The 13,971-nt window shown below is 43.1% G+C and overlaps 1 long non-coding RNA gene across 3 annotated transcripts; it reads left to right on the top strand.

The window, feature by feature from the left end:
* The first annotated feature begins 230 nt into the window (after positions 1-230).
* On the top strand, positions 231-13,733 carry LOC113619409 (uncharacterized). 3 transcript variants are annotated; one of them, XR_003432376.1, is made up of 3 exons: positions 231-392; positions 7,607-7,965; positions 9,560-13,733. It is a non-coding gene; the product is annotated as an uncharacterized LOC113619409 (long non-coding RNA). The 3 variants fall into 3 exon arrangements; XR_003432375.1 differs by adding an exon at positions 491-533 and having other exon boundaries at positions 7,607-13,733; XR_003432374.1 differs by adding an exon at positions 491-560 and having other exon boundaries at positions 7,607-13,733.
* Positions 13,734-13,971: the final 238 nt, after the last annotated feature.

The raw sequence follows: 13,971 nt of genomic DNA, 5'->3' as shown, positions 1-13,971 counted from the left end.
GTACTGCCGATCCAAGGTGCCCCCTTCAGTCAGATTTCTGACCTCCTGGCTTAGGCAGATGCTCTTTGGTCCTGCTCTCACCGGGATTCTGGAAGGGGCTGGAGTGACTCTGGCCTCACACACACCCATTGCCCGTGAGCAGTTCAGCCCTGCCCATTTAGGTAGGGTTGGGAGCCCTCAGGTAGCTGGGAGCCAGCAAGCCTGCACAGGTCTGGAATTAGGACAGAATCAGGGCTAGAGATGTGAGTCGTCTTTCAGGAGGCTGTACCTCAAACCTGGAGTAGGTAAGATCTTTCAGAAACAGAGACTGGGAAAGGACCAAGGATTGGAAGTGCTTACCCTCAAGGGCTGTCCAGAGGAAGGAAAGTAAGGATTAATCAGATCAGTTAAAGGTAAGTGAGGAGAATGTAGCTTTTAATGTTTCCCTTCTTTCCCTCCTTCCCTTGTTTCCTGTGTATCACTTTTATTTTTCACTTTGATTTCCAATTAGAACAAACGTTCAAAAAGAAAACTCGTTTCATTAGAAAATGAAGGTAATGACACCTCCCTCTGGGGAAGCTGTGAGTATTAAATGCGACCGTGGACATGACTGCATCTTTGGGTGCTCAACGTGTGTTGATTTGCACCACTTCCTACCCTCCCGCTTCCCTGGGGTTATACGCCTCAGCTTATAAATCCCTTGATCTCATCATCAAAATAGAAACAGGTGTGATTATATTAGGTGTGGTTGATTTCTACACACAGGCTTAATAGTGAAAGAAAAGAATCAAGCCTTTGGTTTCCAAATCAGCTTTCACGGTGTATGAAAAGGTGTTCTTTGCTATACCCTTTAATGGGTGAGAAAATTGAAATAATCAACTGAATAGAAGTACCCTATCTAGACTTATAGTTCTAGTCTGTGCCCTGGCAGACACTTTCTTGCCTGTCGCTTAGCATTTGGGAAATTCCAGGGAGTCAAAAGAAACAAGACAATGAGTCATTTGGAAGTACTTATCCTTCCAGTTCTGGAGCAAAGCAGTTCCCCAGAATTACCTTACAGGAGGCCTGTTGCTTAGCTCTTACATTTCAGCTCTTCTATTTCACAAGTGCAACGAAGTTAATCATTGGCCTGTTTACCTTTTCCCCTTATTAGAAGTAGCCAGCGTTTATGATTCTAGGAGTCACCAAGACCACTTCCCAGACCCTCATTTCCTGTAATACAATGCACAGTGTTTTCGCTTAGAAACCCACACAGCTGTCAAAGCATAGTTCCATTATCTGCCTGTTAACTCTCTTACGGCCGGGGGAACCCCTGATCCTTGACAAATCACACGGGGAATCTAAAACAGTTGTAAAGGAGTCTTTCTCAGCTGCCAGTCCCTAAGAAATTGATGAACGTTTCCGTCATGGCCCAGCAGCCTCTCTTCCCACACCTTGGAGGTTAGGCTGAGTTCCAGAAGGAGAGACCACGATATTGTTGAGTTATAATCATGTCTGCTCCTTGTGCCTGGCACCACTATCTCCACTCCACCCCTGAGGGTCCAGGGATCCCCAGGAGACCACCCCAGCTTGCCTCACATAATGATCTGTGCATGTATGTATAAGTACATGTATACACACGCCAACATCCAAAACTTAGAATAATGTCACATAGAATTCATTAGACCTCAACTAAAAATCGGAGGATGCCACAACACGAAGCCTGCATCCCACCTGTGACCTCAGATCAAGAGGATCGATACCCTCTGTTGAACCTCAGTCCGTTGCAGTTCTGATTACGAAATATAACGACACTGGATGATAAGAATTCTTATGTCGGCTGTTTCACTCTTCTACATTACCTGATGAGCCCAGTAGGCATTTGAGTGGAAACGAGTGAATTTTCACTTTCTCCTAGACTCTCATCGCCACCATGGGCACCAGCATCACCAAGCCCTCAGTTAGCTGTCCACTTTCAGGGAAAAAAAAAGGATCAACAGGTTTTTTTCTCCCCCCTTCTCACTGAGTCCCTAGAGCTCTTGCAATGGAGTTGTACCAGGCTCCTAAGGGCATCCAAAGGCCACGAGCCTGTTCCCGGGGCTGGAACGTGGGCTGGCAGGGCTCTGAGTTTGGCATTGGCCCTTTTGACATTTCTTGTCTCTTCAGGGGGCAGAAAACCAACTTGCGTCATAGGCCAGTTCAGTGTGATCTGACTGAAAGGAAGATCTTTTTGTTGTTGCTATCACTGAAGTATTGGTATCCCTATATTTTATATCCATATATGCATATTTTACATATATCCTGTGTACATATTTTATACATATATAGGCCTATGTGATTTTGATATATCACAGTAGAAAACTTAGATATATTACCAGTCTGTAGTTCAGTTGAGGTTGGGAAGCCCTGGCCTGGGGTGTGTGGCCCCTGTTTCCTGACATCTCAGTTTTCTTTCCCATGTGAGGAAGTACCCTGCATAGACGTTAATAGTCATAGTAATCTTTAATGGACCGTATCCTACAAAACAGCCTGTCCATCCATTGTCACTGAGCTTTCCCATTCACTCACAGAGACGCACAGGGCAGGAGTCATTACCCTGATTTGCTGAAAAGGAAACTGAGGCTCCGGTGAAGCGGCTGCTCACAGGCTTTCAGGTGGTTGGGGAGGAGTCGTAGAAAAGCCAATCTCCTGGGCAGGAGCCCAGGGCTCTTTCTGAGACTGATGCCTCCACAGAATCCAGTGAACATCTAAAACATATCTGCTGATTGACTAAACGACCACAGTCTCCGGCAGTTAGTACATAAGAAGATAAAGCTGAATATTAAAAATACACATGCGCTGTACTGAAAGTTCCTAGGTATTGTATTGGAGTGCGAGGCTTAAAGCAGTTGTCAAGGTACTCTACAATGAAAAATGGTCATGGTTGGAATGTGCTTCTTTATCTCACTAACTCTATACCCCAATTTTTATCAAGAACCTCAGGGCTGAAGAGCTCAAACTGCATTTTGAAGCTTATTAATATTCACCACCACACCTTCAATGGGTGCAGGGCATGTATTATTATTTTCATGTTTCCAAAGGAAACATGGCAGGGAACAGAAGCATAGCCACGTGTGTCTGGGTTAAGGATTCAGAGACTGTTCTCTTTTAGCACCATCATCCACGTGCAGTTCGGCTCTGCCCTCCCCTGTAAGAAACAACACTGAGATAAACCAAGGGGGATGCTGTCATTTCAGCCTGATGTCCCTGGTGTCACAGTCTGACCAAAATAAGAAGATCAAGGCCCCAAGGCTATGATGAAAATAAGAGGCTATGGTGAAGCAAGATCAGCAAAGAACCCTGGGTACTCAATTGTCCTTAGAAAAGAAGTAAAAACATAGATGTGTATTATGATACAGCGGCAATTAAGACCTATCTCTCACAGTGAAGACAGCCAGCTTAGCCATCCAAGCAGTGGCCACACAAGAGCTGGGATTTTAGATTCGATTCTGCAGTGATGTTTCAGCCTGATCTTAAACATCCATGTGTCAATTTCACTGCTTCCTATACTCTACTATTTCTCATCCTGCAAATCTCTCTGGTTTTTTTTTAAGCAGGCCAAAGACACCTGGCGTTAGCAATGACCACTGAAAAACACATAAGAAATGTCATGCAGGGCAGGTCAGTGGTCCATTTGATCAAGAATTCTGTCACCACTATCTGAGACATTTAAGGGAAGACATGACTTCTTAAAAACTGGTGTTGCACATCTGAAAACTTATCCTACAAATACAAGAATCACACAAGATTATTCATTGCACTGACATTTGTAAAAACAAGAACTTGGGAACTAACTAGGTGGTCATTAGTGAGATTGGTTGAATAAATTATGGCACATCCATACAATGGACTATAACTCAGCTCTAAAAAAAAGGACGGGGGCTTCCCTGGTTGGCGCAGTGGTTGAGAGTCCGCCTGCCGATGCAGGGGACGCGGGTTCGTGCCCCGGTCTGGGAAAATCCCACATGCCGCGGAGCGGCTGGGCCCGTGAGCCATGCCCGCTGAGCCTGCGCGTCCGGAGGCTTTGCTCCACAACGGGAGAGGCCACAGCGGTGAGAGGCCCGTGTACCGCAAAAAAAAATAAAATAAAAAAAATAAAGGATGAAGGCCTTTATGTACAAATAAGGAAATATCTCAAGGACGTATTTTCAAATACACAAAGCAATATGCAAAGAAGCAAGTATGTATAGGATGCTGCTATTCGTTTAACAATTGTGGGGGTAAATATATTTGATCATTTAATATATATTTATTGAACATCTTTGATGTCCCAGGAACTCTTCTAGACTCTGAGGATATGACTGCAAACAAAACAGATTAAACTCTTTGCCTTCAAGGAATTTATTCTTATCTGCCTGTATATGCACTTTAAAAAGTATTTTAAAAGATAAAAGAAAATCCATAATAGTGATTACTTGTTGGGAGAGGCAGGGACTGGGGAGATGTAGAACAGGGGTTAAGAGAGCAAGTTTTCACTGTATGGCCTTTTACATTTACTAAATATTCAAATCAAATGAAATACATATGAAAAAATAAACAAGAAAATCTTAAACATCTTTCTTTATTAATCTGATATGGATTTGCACTCAGTAATTTATCCAAACCTGTCTTGAACCTCTTTATCAATTTAGCCTACATATTACACCCTGTGAGCAGGGATTCTTCCATACATTTCCTTGTTGAATTAAATAAAATAGCATTCCTTTTGTTTATCCTATAAGCATTTCTTTCTTGGTTGAAAAACAAACACCTTTCATCTAATATGCTGAGATTAAATGAACATATTTATGTTTACTGTCCTCAGACCATTCATTAATCTATAAACCTTAATGAAATCTCCCCATTCTCTTTGCTTTTTCTCACTGAAGAGTTCTCATTCCTGCTAATAAAATCCTTATTTCCATTCTGTTCATTACATAAATCAGCTTCTCGGCTTGTAATTGAAGTGACTGGGACTTCATTTCTTCCCCCTACTGGAACCATCAGCCACCAGTCTCACCCCTCCCCTGACTACCTTTTACCTTCATTTTCATCCATGAGCTCTTTTCCCTGAGAAAACATCCAAAAATGATCATTATGCAACACAGACATTTTTAAAAACATCCTAGCACTGAATTCATCTCTTCCTGTCCCCCGTCATTCCTCTAACTCCCAGGTTTCTTGTTCCCTTTACACCCTCGTCCATGGAGGACGCTGCGCTGTCTACCCATTGTTGAGTTTCATGTTGTACCATTGTGTGTCTGCCCCTCTTCTTTCACCCATGCCTCTAATTGCCAAACTAAAAGACAGTTCCCCACTCTGATCATCCTCGGCCCTTCTGCAGTGTTTGAAACAGTTTGAAATCATTTATACCTGTCATAGGTCACAGGCTCTTATCATTAAGAGGGTCCTTGACTGCTGGTTGAAGTCCAACATCCCTGGACTCTTACAGAGGTGCCTCTGACGAGTCCTGTGAGCCCCACTCTCTCCAGTTTAGAGATATTCACGCATCCGCTATAGCAGATGCTGTCAGGCTCTGCCCATGTCCCCTGGGATCCCTTTCTAGGGTGACCAACTAATTGTTTGACTTGCCTGGAACTGAGCAGGTTCCCAAGATGTGGGGCTTTCCATTTTAAATCCAGTCCCTGGCAAACTGGGATGAACGGCTTACCCTCCCTTTTCTAATTTACATCCCCTGCTTCTGTGAGCATCTTCACTCCTGGCACCTGTGTCTCCTTGCTGAAGAGCTGCCCTCAGGCTGCTAACCTCCCCTAACCTCCTCCCCACCCCTCCCAAAGAGCCAGAAGTGACTGAGAGTTTATCTGTCCCTGGGCCAGCTCTTAACCAATGACTGAAGGGTGAAGGGGTTTAGCTACACCAGTGTTTTTGACCCTGATGGGGTCAATGCTGAGTTAGGACTTTCACTGTCTCCAGTGTTCCTGACAAGATTAGGTCAAACTTACCCTCCGTGGGACTTTGTCTGATGCCACATCCTGGCTTGGTTGTCTTCCTTTTGCTGTCCCACTTCCCTATTCACTTCTAGTATTCCTGGGAGTACCTCCTAATAAATCACTTCCTTATCTCAGAGGCTGCTTCTGAGGAATCCAAATATTTTGGTTATCTCTCGCTGTGTAGTAAAACCATCCCAAAATGTAGTGGTTAAAACAACTGTTTTATTCTCTCTCACAATTCAGTGGGTGGACTGTCTCTGGTGCGTGGTTCTTCTATCGCAGGTGATGACAGCTGGGGCTGCAGTCATCTGGGCTGGAATGTCCAAGACGCCCCATGCCGTGGATCCTCATGTGTCCGAGGCCCCTTGACAGTTCTGCTTGTCACACCTGGGGTCTCTCGTGTGGTTGTGGTCAGATGACAGCTGGGCCTAGAGTCACCTGAAGAACCAACCAGAATGCTGTATAGCTGGTCTTCATTCCCTCTCCATGTAGTTCCAAGGCTGCTTCTCTTATATTTGTTTCCTAGGGCTGCTGTAAAAAAAAAAAAGTACCACAAACTGGTGGCTTAAAACAACAGATATGTGGGCTTCCCTGGTGGCACAGTGGTTGAGAGTCCGCCTGCAGATGCAGGGGACACGGGTTCGTGCCCCGGTCCGGAAAGATCCCACATGCCGCGGAGAGGCTGAGCCCGTGAGCCATGGCCGCTGAGCCTGCGTGTCGGGAGCCTGTGCTCCACAGCGGGAGAGGCCACAGCAGTGAGAGACCCATGTAATGCAAAACAAACAAACACACAAACAAACAAACAAAACCAGATATGTATTGTCTCACAGTTCTGGTGGCTAAAAGTCCAAAATCAAGGTGTCAGCAGGGCCACGCTCCTTCTGCAGGCTCTAGGGAAGAATCCCTCTTCACCTCTTTCTAGCTTCTGGCAGTTGCTGTCAGTCCTTGAGGTTCCTTGACTTGCAGCTGCATCACTAAAATCTCTGCCTCTGTCATCACATGGCCTTTTCCCCTTGTGTATCTGTGTATTTACATGGCCTTCTTATGAGCATACCAGCCACTGGCTTTAGGTTCCGCTAATCCATATGACCTCATTTTAACTTGATTCCATTTGCAGCGACCCTATTTCCAAATACGGTCTCACTCCCAGGTTCTGGTTTGGCACATGGTCTATCCACCTGGTATCTCCATCAGAGTAGCCAGACTTCTTCTAGGCAGCTCAAGGTTCCCAAAAACACAGAAGTAGAAGCTAACAGGGCTTCTTGAGACGTACCAATTACTCACAATGTGCTTGGCACTGTTTTAAACGCTGAGGTTACAGTGAAGAACGAGACAGGCAAGGTGCTTGCAGTCATACAATCTCCACTGTAGTGGAGAGAACATCATTGACCATTTCCCTTGCCTAGAACTCTTTGAGTTACCATGTTGTGATAATGTGGGAAGAATAATAAACTACATCTGACACCTGGACTTTAGCTGTGCTTTGGGTTCCAGACAGAATAAAAGATAAAGTAGCCCATCCTTGGGCTCAATCGCATAATGTCCCCAGGCCTCCATTTCCTTGTCTACGTAGTGGAAGGTTTGAACCAGACAATCTAACAGTATCCAGCTGAGGTCTCCACTCGACACAACTGCTTTCTTTTGTTCAAACAACGTTCCAACTTCTATCTCCTTCATAGGCTTTGGAAGTACCTAAAGCTTTGGGGGACGAGTAAGGAGGGAATGAAAACTTACAAAGAGGAAGAAAGAAAATGATCTTCCTGGACAGTTGAAAACTGCCTCTCCCACTTCACAAGACAGCCCGTCTTCTCGTCCTCTTGCCTTTAAATTGTCACACTTCCCTAACTTATTAATACACATCTGCTCAAATTGTGGTTTCCGTCTCAACTGACCCATTTGGCAGGAGTGACAGGCTGCAAATCGTGATCTGAGCCAACATCATCTGATTTTTTACCATTGCTATCTCGAGCATACACCTGTCACAGAGAACGCCAGGTGTTAAGCAACAGATGTTCCTGGGATTCACAAAGAAAAACAGGTAACTGCTCCTCTATGCTTCTTAGCATAAAAACACAATAATAGCCATTAATATATTTAATAGAAGGGACCAGAGGATCAGCCCATTTGTGGAATATATGTATCTTGTTCCAAGCAAGTCAGTAGAGCTAAGAATATGGGCTTTTTTTTTTTTTTTTTTTTTTTTGAGAATAAGTGTTAACAGTGCTCTGAATAAAAGGTGACTCTATGCCACTGTTGTTTCAAAGTGCAGTACAGGGACCACATGCATCAAAATTACCTGGGCTGCATATTAAAGTACAGATTTCTGGGCCAGTCTCAGAGATTCAGAGTTAGAAGACCTGGCACTTAATCATTTCCCCAAAGCACACTGAAAATATTGAATCCTATTAGTATCTCATCTTTTCATGCAATTCTCAACACTCCCTGTTCTTTCTTCTAGACTGTTTGAATTCTAGGTCAGACCTTCACAAATTTCCCTCCTGCCATGCCTCTGGAATGAGCCCAACCATGAGTATTCCCAATGCCATCCTCTCTTCCTTCCATCCCCAGCCCTGCACTCCCCACTTCTGCTGAAGCTGTAGGGACACAAAATCCAAGGGTGGAGCAAAAAATAGAGCCTAAGAATCACCCCAACCAAGGGCCAGCAACAGGTTCTGAGTTGAAGGCAGGGTAGCTGGGAAGCCCAAATGGTTGAAGATGCAGGGAAGTGTAGTGAGTGTGGTGGAAAGGGGGCAGCCAAGCCAGTATCCCAAAGCACCCTGTGGCTGCCACACACTGCAGTGAGGCCAAGTTTCAAGACCCAAGGATGGAAAAGATTAGATCATACCCTTTTGTCATATGTCAGTAAGAAAATTAAAAGGATTATACAATTCAGAGTGTGGTAAGAGGCTTACAACAGAAGAGAGTTTTGAGTCAAAAAATTTTAACTACCTTAAAATTTAATATATTCCCTATCACTCAACAGAGATTTAGTTCTTGCCATTTAGTCTGTTGCATTTAAAATGAATTCTGTTGTGTTTTAGAAGTCAACTTGGATTCGTTCAATGAATATTTATCAATGCCTGCAGGGGATACAATGTTCAGCAAAAACTGACTTGGTCTCTGCCCTTAGAGAGTTTATATTCCCACAGGGAAGAGAGTGGTTGAGTAAATAATCACATTAAAAAAAGCATTATTGCAAACAGAGGTAAGTGTTACGACAGTGAGGTTCAGGGTATTATAAAGATATATTACAGGAGTACCTGTCCTAGTCTGGGAAGGTCGGGGGTGGTGCGGCAAGAAGGTGTCCCTGCAGAAGTGACATGTGGTCTAAGAACTGAAGAATGAGCAAGTTAATCAGACTTGGTGGGAAGAGCATTTCAGACAGAGGAAACAGCATTTTTCCTCTGCAGTGGGTTGAAGATGTCCACATGAAAGCAAGCAAGTGGTCCTGAGTACAGAGAACAGAGAGAAGGAGATTCGCATGAGGCTGGAGCTACAGGCAGAGGTCAGACTTTGCAGGGCCTTGCTGGTCCAGCTAAGCAGACAGTTCTTTATCTAAGAACAACGAGAACCATGTGAAGCAGGGGATGATATGGTCAGTTTGCATTTTAAAAAGTCCTCTTATACTGCAGTGTCAAGAACAGACGAAGAGGGCCAAGGTTGGAAGTGAGAACACCACTCAGGGGTCTATGGAACCGGGTCAGATGAATGATAACCGTGGCTTGGGCAAAGCGGGTGGCAGTGGAGATGGGGAGAAGAAGACTGCTTTGAGACACATTTCGGAGGTATCAGTGACAGGACTCAATAATGGATTTGATACAGGATTAAAGGAGAGGAGAGGGATGAGTCAGGAATTATGCCTAGGTGTCTAGCTCGTACCACTAAATGGAGGACTCTGTCCTTCCCTGATGGAGGGAACACTTAAGAGGACTGGGTTTGGAGGGGAAAATAATTATGTTAACTTTTGGATATGCTTAGCTTGAAGTGTTTCTGAGACATCCGAATGGAGATCTGGAGGAGGGACCTGAAGTTCAGGAGTCATCATGCTTTGATGGTAATTGCACTCGTAAGCGTGGATGAGATCACTTAGAGATTCCATGTAACCCATGCAATACAGAGTGGTGATTGAGGGCAGGGGTCCTGGAGTAAAACTGCCTGGATTTGCAGCCCAGCTCGGTTTCCTCCTAACTGTGCACCCATGAGGAAATGGAGCAAATACTCTAAACCAAATTTTCCTATCTATAAAACAGAGACAATAATATTTCCTACCTTATAACACTGTTGGGAATATGAAATGGCATGAGGAATTTAAAACTCTTAGCATGGTTCTCAGAATCTAGTAACTCTTTTATAAACCAGTGTAGACTTTCCTTCTTCCACCCAGGGCTAAGCCTTGTGGAAATCCAATGTTTAATGACTGGATACAGAAGGATGAAGAACAACCGCATTACAGTCTGAATCTGTGCTGTCCAAATCCACCCACCAGAGAAACTAGGTCAGCAGCTGTATCTGGAGTCTGCTGGGGTGGGTTATCCCTTTTCAAGCAGATAGAAAGGGAGGCAAGAGTCCTTGAAGGGAACCCAAAATCAAAGGCCTGGTTCAAGGAATAAAAGGAGATAGAGAGTAGGGGACAATAAAGCAGAGTCAGGAACAGGCTGGAAATAGCCCAGGAACAGGTCAGAAATGCAGGAGCGAGAGACTGGGAACTGCCTGCTAACTATGGGATGCCCAGAGCATCTTACTGAAGATAGAGGGACAAGATGGGAGAAGCCACAGGATTTCATACCATTCTTAGGTAGATAGATGCCTGCTGCTCAGAACCACTTACCTCTAAAAATAATTAAAATTGTTCTATACATAAACAATGAAATAATAGAATTTGGTAGCCCTTCTAGTTTAAGAGTGTCCTGTGTTATATAAGTTAAGCCATGACACATTATGAAATTCTGATACTTATATATGATGTTAATATGTTACTTTAAAAAACATTCTCTATAATTTTCAATTACTGTTATTGTTTTGGGATATATCATACAGGAGGTATTTACTTTATCCAAAACGCAGTTCACAGCCACATTCAAAACGTTCTAAAAATGTTTATCAAGATGATGATAATGACGATGATAATAGTGATATCCTCCATGTCATTATTAATGTTGTCCAGAGATAATAGGATCTGGTCAAATGTGATACCTGTGCTATAAAATATATATATATATATATATATATATATATATATATATAAAGTTTGTGTGTGTGTGTGTGGAGAGAGAGAGAGGATCATGCAATGGCAAAAAACTTAATTAAAAATTGAAGCCAAATATATAGCAATCGAATTTGCATTATTAAAGTATTGATATTGGCTGCTGCTCCTAGAAGTCTATTCTCATTATTATGATAGCTTCTGTTTCTCCCATTAGATTGATGAATTGCTGAAGGAAGAAAAAAGTGAATTCGTTTCAGTAAGTGAAAATCATTTCAGTGAGCATGAATTTCTTTTGGTCCAGCCCCAATACTAAAATAGTCACAGGGTGAATATCAAATGGTGTCTAGCTCAGGCTATTTTCAGTCAAAGGCAAACATGCAATGAGGTTCAAAGGAAGAAACATTATTACCTGAAATTTAACAGAGATCTTGGGGAATATTTAAATAGACTCAATCTACTTTTATTTATTTATTTATTTTTTCCGGAGTAGAAATGTTGTTCTGAAAGTTCCTCAGGCTGACATGGTCTGTTTACTTATCGATTGCATGTTCCTCACTGTGCCAGCAGCATTCTAGTCCCCGGGATCAGTTTTGAACATAGCTTTTTAGTTTTTTATATTAGGACACTGTAATGTATTAAAGGCAGGCAGAAAGTGAAAAGTAGCTATCTCTACACACACACCCACAGGCACACCCATTCCTCCATGATATCCTCCCCTCCCATCTCCTTGCTGCCCTGCCTCTCTTCAGGGATGCTCCCGTTCTATTGGAGTTTGGGGGGCAGGGTAAAAATCACTCATCCAATCCTCACCTTCCAATTCCACGCAGTTAAGAACTTGGCAAAAGGAGCAACTGGAGAACCAGAGCACAGCAGCAGCTTTACCAGCAGTAAAGCCGGATAGGGTAACACTGTGACGTCCAAGCAGAGGATCAGTTTTCTGATAGGGCCAGAAAACACAGGGCGCTTTGTTAACCTGCACGGAAGTTCAGCCCGGACCTCCTAGTTCTCTGCTCAGTATCTATACCTGGGGATCCACTGGACCATGACTTATTACCCACCTGCAAGTGGAGAAGCAAGAACAAGTCACTTAGCTGGACCCATCAGTGACAAGCTAACCTCTTGGAGACTTGAGATAGGCACGTGCAGCTCCTAGGAGCACTTGGGTATAAGAAACCAGGAGAAAAAGAACAGTGACCTATCAACACTTAACTTTGCCCAATAAGGAAATGTGGCGAGTAGGTGGGACACTTTCCCTAGTCTCACCAATCAGAAGACCATCTTCCTCCAAGAGAAGAACTGAGGAAGGTGGGAAGGGCAGGGCTATAGAACATTTCCCACCAGGGTCATTGACCATTCCGGAAGCATGTAGAGAAACTGTTATTTTTCATTATTTCTCCAGTGGAAATAATACACCAAAATACTTTTTCCTTTCATATCAAGCACTGGTTATTGATGACCCAGAAATCCCAGGATGGAAAAGAGTTTATTGAGGTCAAGTTTAATTATTCATGTTCACCATTTTGGTGATTATTAACCCTCTTTTCAACTGGCAGCAAAGGATTTCTGGAGATCAGCTAATTCAGTGTCTCTGAAGAAGCTGGTACAGTTTGTTGTAAATGTGTTTTGCTTCACAGACAATGGTGCTGTGATGGAATGGTTTGTCCATGAGTCTGTGAATAAATGAATAAATCACACACCTGTTAAATTGTGTGCTGCACATAATGAAAGGGTTGTGATGTGGGGGTTTTTTTTTTAAAACAAAATGTTGCTTCTCTCCATTTGCTGCTCCTAAACAATTTCTCAGTGTAATGTCTTGTGTATCTCCCCTTTTAGTGAAGCTCAAAGTACTTCATGGCGTTCATATTTATGAATTCCAATTCTATTTATTCTCCCCATCAACTTTCAGAGTTGCAAATATAAACACTGCAATTTGGCATATGAGCAAATTAAAATATATCAACATTCTGATCCTGTACTAGCTCATACTGTAAGTCAAATAGGAAGAAGTAGAAGTGGTAGGTCCTGAACCGGTGCCAGGGCATGCCACTCATCTGGGTGCCCTGTGGAAGGTGTGCAGGACCCTGGAGGGACTCCCCTAAGCCTTGGAGCCTCAGGCACCTATTCAGGAACATCTACAATGGATGAGATCTCTACGCCAGGAACATGGCCATTTTGTCCACTGACCCAGGCTAAAGGAAGGAGGAAACCATGAAGATGCTGTGTTTAAAAACTTGTGCATGGATAGCTTCTGAATCTTCAGTTATATCTTGTAGCTTTAAAGCAATTTCGTCTTCAAGGCTAGGGAAATGTATTCCCTATGAAGGAGGATATTACATCTTTATCTAAGCTAAGCAATGATTGCAACACTCATTTGGTCCTACTTTGTACATGTTATCTCCCAAGATAGGCAGGGAAAAGAATAAAGGCTTTGGAGCCAGACAATCTGGCTTTGAATTCATGCTCCACATTCTAGTTATTGACCTAGCTACTTAACTTACCTGATTTGTTTATTCATCTTAACATAGGCATTTTTTAGATTCCAAATGGAATAGATTCTAAAAAATACAACTAGTGAATATAACAATAAAAAGAGGCCGACTCACAGATACAGAGAACAAACTAGTGGTTACCAGTGGGGAGAGGGAACAGGAGAGGGGCAACACAGGAGTAGGAGATTAAGAGGTACAAGCTATTAGGTATAAAATAAGCTATAAGAATATATTGTACAACATGAGGAATACAGCCAGTATCTTATAACTATAAATGCAATATAACTTTTAAAAATTGTGACTCACTATACTGTACTCCTGTAACGTATAATATTGTACATCAACTATA

This window comes from Aethalodelphis obliquidens, unplaced genomic scaffold (assembly GCF_003676395.1).
Source record: "Aethalodelphis obliquidens isolate GAN/ISIS:26980383/991018 unplaced genomic scaffold, ASM367639v1 scaffold1, whole genome shotgun sequence".
Lineage (NCBI taxonomy): Eukaryota > Metazoa > Chordata > Mammalia > Artiodactyla > Delphinidae > Aethalodelphis > Aethalodelphis obliquidens.
The sequence above is the reverse complement of the archived record's forward strand: the minus strand, read 5'-3'. Positions and strand labels throughout refer to the sequence as shown.